The following is a 5,641-nucleotide window of genomic DNA, read 5'->3' as shown; positions in this document are numbered from 1 at the left end:
TCGTTGTTGCCCCTTTAATCAAACCCCACCCCCTCCCCCGACCGACTTTCTTGCGCGAGGCACGTCGGGAGCTGTAGTTCCGGCGGCCGCGCTTACCCATAGAGCGAACGCCGGGGCGGGACTACAATTCCCGCTAGCCTCGGGGAGCCGCTGCGTGTGTGACCTCGAGAGGGGAAGAGTGCGAGCGGCAGGACTTTTGGGCCGGTGAGTGAGCGCTCTGGCAGGGCCCGCGCTTGGGTGGCGGGCGCGGGGCTGGCTCTCGGTTTTGGAGGGCTGGTTCCGAGTCTCTTCCTCCTGAAAAGAAGGCGGGGGTTGCCGGGGGGCAGGTGGGGCGCCGCGTTCGTTGCTGCTTCCAGTCAGCGGGTTTCCCGTGTGAAGAGGTTGCCCTGAGGGGGGCAATACGGGGCGTGGGCGTGGCTTGGGCCGCGGGACGCTCGTTCTCCGTTGTCAGCCCCGGATGTCTGTCGGCACGCTTCTTCCCCTTTTTTTATTTCGGGGTCTTCATTTCAGTTTGTAACTTGTGGAAAGAGATAATAGTGCGGGATCCTCTTAGCAAACCTTTAAAAGCCGACTATTGCCTGGTTTGCCTGCAGGACGACATCCACTGTCTGTCTTCAAACTGAAATGTTTCCTTGATTACCCTATATAGCTTTTTTTTTTTTTTTTTAAGGGGGCTTTAGTTAACTTTACATCACTTTCTGTTTTACACCGGAAATCTGCCCATGAACAGAAACTGTGATCAAATGAGAACTTCAGAACGTTGCTGGTTTCTTTGGGGGGTTTTCCTTCTACTTTAAAGGTAAGAGGGTGCTTGCTCTTGACCATTGTATAGCATGTTATCTGATGTTTGTTTGAAGCATTGTGATGAATACCAGTGGCTCCCAACCCTGTCCTGGAGGACCACCAGGCCATTCGGGTTTTCAGGCTAGCCCTAATGAATATGCATGGGAGAGATTTGCATATAATGGAAGTGACAGGCATGCAAATCTGCTTCATGCATATTCATTAGGGCTAGCCTGAAAACCCGATTGGCCTGGGCTGGGAACCACTGATATATACCACCTGTGTAAGGTATACCTGTCTCCTTGCAAAAGAAATACTGATCCACTACAAAGCATGTTAGGTTTTGTTGTCTCTGCCTCTCAGGATTAGGCTGATGAGATGAACATCTGCCAGTAGTTTTCCTCAAACCTCTTTTGTCTTGCAGCAGTTGTACCCTTTTCATTTTGCCCTCCCCTATCTTAATCTGCCTTTTGTTTGTCTAAGCTTCCAAGATCTACAAAGTTTTGTTGAATTGTTTTACAATACCCTGCTTCATGGTCTCCTTGGGCTGTCAGTTTAATATCCTGCAACTTGCAGGCGTCCCAACTTGGCCTAGTAGTGATCCTATGCAGTATTGCCTGTCATGTTTTCAGTATCTTCTCATTGAATACAGTCACACATACTGGAAATATTTGAAAATCTGACTTAAGTACAGTATAAGCAATATTTTTCATGCCCGATTATGGTTGTCCTGAATATCTGATTAGCTATGGGTAAGTAGGGTAGGTTCTGAAAGCTCTTCCTTCATTGCATTTTGGGTCCTGAATTGCCTTACCTGACATTTTTTGTCATCTCTGTACTTTGCCTCTTTTCCCTGCAATAGTCTTTCTTACTGTCTTTGCTAAATATAACATTTTTAGCTTTTTTTCCCCCCAATTTATTCAGAAAGCTCTTTTTTTGTGCCTTGCCATTTTCTAAATTGCCATCAGTAGATTTGTTTCTGTACTTAACTAACTGTAAGTAACGCAAGGCTGCCAAGTTACTTGGTTCCAGGAGAGAGACCTTTTGGCCTACCCATTGAAAATAGAGCTGTAGGTCCCATAGTTCAGAACTGGCCTCAAATATCTCTCCTGGAATTGAGTGACAGAGAAGTATCATAAAGCTTCTTTCCGGTCCTCAAGTATTACTAACTAATCAAATTATGTATTTGCATTCACTGTCTTAGTACATGCAAAATATCATACATAACCTTTATGGACATCCTTAAAAACTTGACCAACATTGCTTATCTCCCTCCATTCATTAGATGCTCAGAAAATAAAGAAACGATAACTCATTTAGAGTCTGCCTAAGTGGGACCCGTAAAGGCACAAGAAGGTAGAAGTTATGCAGATGAAATTTGGGTGGGGAAATTTATTAAAATCCTTTTATCTAAAATGTATAAGTATTTCATTTCCAAAAAGAGTACGGTAATTTACACACCCTTGATAGCGCAATCAATTTGTGAACTATTCTGTCTAATATGAACTAGGAGAACTCTCCCAGCTTGTTCTCAAAGTTCCAAGTTCAATTTAATTGATATACCACAAATATAAAACCAAGGTTAAAATCTAAGCAGTTCATATAATGAAAATATATAAGGGAAAACCAAATCTAAATATGCAGTCATATTAAGAAACAAACAATAAATACGTACATTCAGACGGATTCTGTATTGGTCACCCAAATCTGGGTACAGATCACAGATCTGCACGTAAACTAATTAGATGTTAATAATCAATGGCTTTGGACAGATCAAGTGACTCTGTTACCTAGCCTTTTAGAATGTGTGATGACTGCTCGGTGGAGGGGGTAAGGAAGGGAGGTTGCATAATGTATTGTAATCTTGTTGTCTGTTTTGGTTTTGGGTTAAAAATGCAATAAAGAAAGTTAAAAATCAATGGTTTTAACAAACATTTAATTGGAAGTAATTAGAAGTTACACATAGATCTGCCATACTCCCTAGTCTATAACATGCAATGCAACTCCAAAAGGGGCATTCCCTAGGCTCAATGTTACAGAATACCTGCACTTGCATGTCTAAGTATCATTACTTGGGCACCAGCATTTATACCAGCTTTTGGTAGGCTTAAGTGCTTGCACTCAAAGTTAGGTGCAAAATGCAAACTAAGTTGCTAGTCTTTAAAGGGCACTCGGTGCAGAGCTCCCTTACAGAATACTCACTTAGCAGGGATCATTCTGGTGCTTAACTTCGGGTGCCATTGACGGAATCTACCTCTATAAGGGCACTTCTGTAATCTAGGTGCCCATATTTATGTACTTCTTGTGCACATAAATGTATAAAATCACACGTAACCACAAAAATGCTAGCAGAGGTCCCCAAGTGCTAATATGCAACAATGCGTGTAAGTGGTATAGCATGTAAATGCAAAGGGGACATGTACATAGGTGGGCGCAAAGTGGGGATCTTACTTATGTGCATAACTTACTGAATACTGTAAGCTAACCGCATCAAAGCCACATTTACATGCTGCAGTTACACCAAGTCTATGGCAGGTGTAGCTGCAGATGCATAAATGTTAAGGCTTACTAATGCAGGGTTATGCTAGTATTCTGTAAAGAAATCTGGGTATCCAGATGCCATTCTAAAATAGGCTTTTGCCACACATCCTCAGGAGTGGTTAAATGGAGATGCCCAGTTGTAGAATTGCTCCTCAAGGGGATAACTGAAAAGACATGTCTGTGGGTAAAGGTGTTCTACAGGCAGAAAGCCTTTTTCTAAAGCAGTGGTTCCCAAACCTGTCCTGGAGGACCCCCAGGCCAGTCGGGTTTTCAGGATAGCCCTAATGAATATGCATGGAGCAGATTTGCATGCCTGGCACCTCCATTATATGCAGATCGCTCTCATGCATATTCATTAGGGTTATTCTGAAAATCCGACTGGCCTGGGGGTCCTCCAGGACAGGTTTGGGAACCACTGTTCTAAAGAATATTCAGAAAAATTAGTATGCGCACACACATAAGATTGTGACCTGAGTAGAAGTCCTCCTAGTGGTGGAGTTGGAGGGTTACATATTTGTAAAACGCGTACAGAATAAACTAGCCAATCTGTGCACACTATAGAGTAGGGGTAGGGAACTCCGGTCCTCGAGAGCCGTCTTCCAGTAGGATTTTCAGGATTTCCCCAATGAATATGCATGAGATCTATTTGCATGCACTGCTTTCAATGCATATTCATTGGGGAAATCCTGAAAACCCGACTGGAAGACGCCTCTCGAGGACCGGAGTTCCCTACCCCTGCTATAGAGGGTTGTAATTTTGGGCATGTATTCTCCATGAAGTAATTTTCAAAAGGAAAGTGTGCAGATCCTTTGGGTTAATTTTCAAAAGGAAAGTAAGTACACAGGAGACTGGAAACAGCACTATCAACAGGCTGTTCCTGTATCATGTGGCTGAAGCTGCTGAGAATTCAGCCATTTGGTATAAAAAAAACAGGAAACATTAGCAACAGTAAATAGTGAGGGGAAGAGGGTGACTAAGTGTTCATCAGCCGGCTAAGGCTGGTTACCTGAGTGGGAGTAACAGGCATGAGGGGGCTGAGACTGCTGAGGACCAGCTGGGGTTTGTAAGAAAGACAGGATGAGAGAGAGAGACAGACATGAGGACATAAGGAATGAGTGAGACACTGGCTAAGGACAAGTGGGGGAGGTAGGAGTGAGAGACAGCCTGAGTAAAGACAGAATTGGGGTGGAAAAGGGGATGAGTGACAGAGGCTAGTGGGGTTTGAGCTTCAGGTACAGCTGATGGGAGTATGGGCTCATATGTTGACAGCGTGCTTTGGTTTCTGCTACACAGGGCTCCCAAAACAAGCAAGAGTACACTTCAAATTCTATTGCCTTCTTTTCAAAGCTATAAATGGAGACAGCCCAACCTACTGGAACAACCGACTAACTCAATCCACCTCAAACAGACACAGGAGAACCCACTCATTATTCACACACCCGCCAACCAAAAATGTCAAACGAAGAAAACTGTATGACAACCTAATGGCCACCAGAGCAGCAAAACTAGACAGACAACTCACCAATCTGCTGTCTTCAACCACAGACTACAAAACCTTCAAAAAAGAAACAAAAACCCTACTCTTCAAAAAATACATAAAACCTATTTAACATGACCAGATCCTTCCCAAGCTCCACCTACTATACTATCTACTCCTTATCAAATCTATAATGTTCAAATTACCCATCATGTATTACCTAATCTCACGATAATTCTTATGTAATCCGCCTGTATATTTCGTAACTTCATGACAGCTCTTATGTAATCCGCCTTGAACCACAAGGTAATGGCGGAATAGAAATCACTAATGTAATGTAATATCAATTCCCTTCTTCACTCAAAAAAAAAGGAGTTGAGATGGATAATTTACTAACATTCCATAGTCATGTTCACTGGGTAATATAAAAGAGCTTTTTATACTCTGAAGAAACTATGAACAATTTAAAAAAATACTTCAAGCCAGAGGTGTTTAGAATTTTTGTTCAAGTCAAAGGGTGACGCAAGCCTAAGTCAACCCTTAGTACCCTGGAATATTGGTAAACTTTTACCCCGATCCTCAGCGGCACCACTTGAAGCTCAAACCAATCTCATTGCTCCAAGCTTTACGTGTCAAATCGTCACTGGATCGTTTATGTTATAGTTTTTCATAGATTTTTTCTTAACTATTGTATACTTTAAAAATATTCACATTTTAAAGATAATTTTTAAGCGTGTCACTTAGCTTAATTCTGTGGTCTTTGGCAGGGGATTGACAGGGGGTGCCTTAACCTCACTTTTGATAGGTTGTTAGAGGTCCATGACCCATTTGTAGGCGGTT

General features: G+C 42.7%; 1 protein-coding gene across 6 annotated transcripts in view; it reads left to right on the top strand.

Moving 5' to 3' along the window:
• Positions 1-98: 98 nt before the first annotated feature.
• Positions 99-5,641, top strand: part of MIB2 (mindbomb E3 ubiquitin protein ligase 2) — an 86,349-nt gene continuing 80,806 nt past the window's right edge. For 2 of the 6 annotated variants that reach the window (XM_033921379.1, XM_033921378.1), the window contains exons 1-2: positions 99-204; positions 671-799. The gene's annotated coding sequence lies outside the window, so the exon portion shown is untranslated. Of the gene's footprint in view, positions 205-244; positions 800-5,641 lie in introns of those variants that run through there. The other 4 variants (XM_033921372.1, XM_033921374.1, XM_033921377.1 and 1 more) reach the window with 4 other exon arrangements.

Source organism: Geotrypetes seraphini, chromosome 15, assembly GCF_902459505.1.
Source record: "Geotrypetes seraphini chromosome 15, aGeoSer1.1, whole genome shotgun sequence".
NCBI classification, from domain to species: Eukaryota; Metazoa; Chordata; class Amphibia; order Gymnophiona; family Dermophiidae; genus Geotrypetes; species Geotrypetes seraphini.
This window is presented reverse-complemented; position numbering and strand designations above follow the sequence as displayed.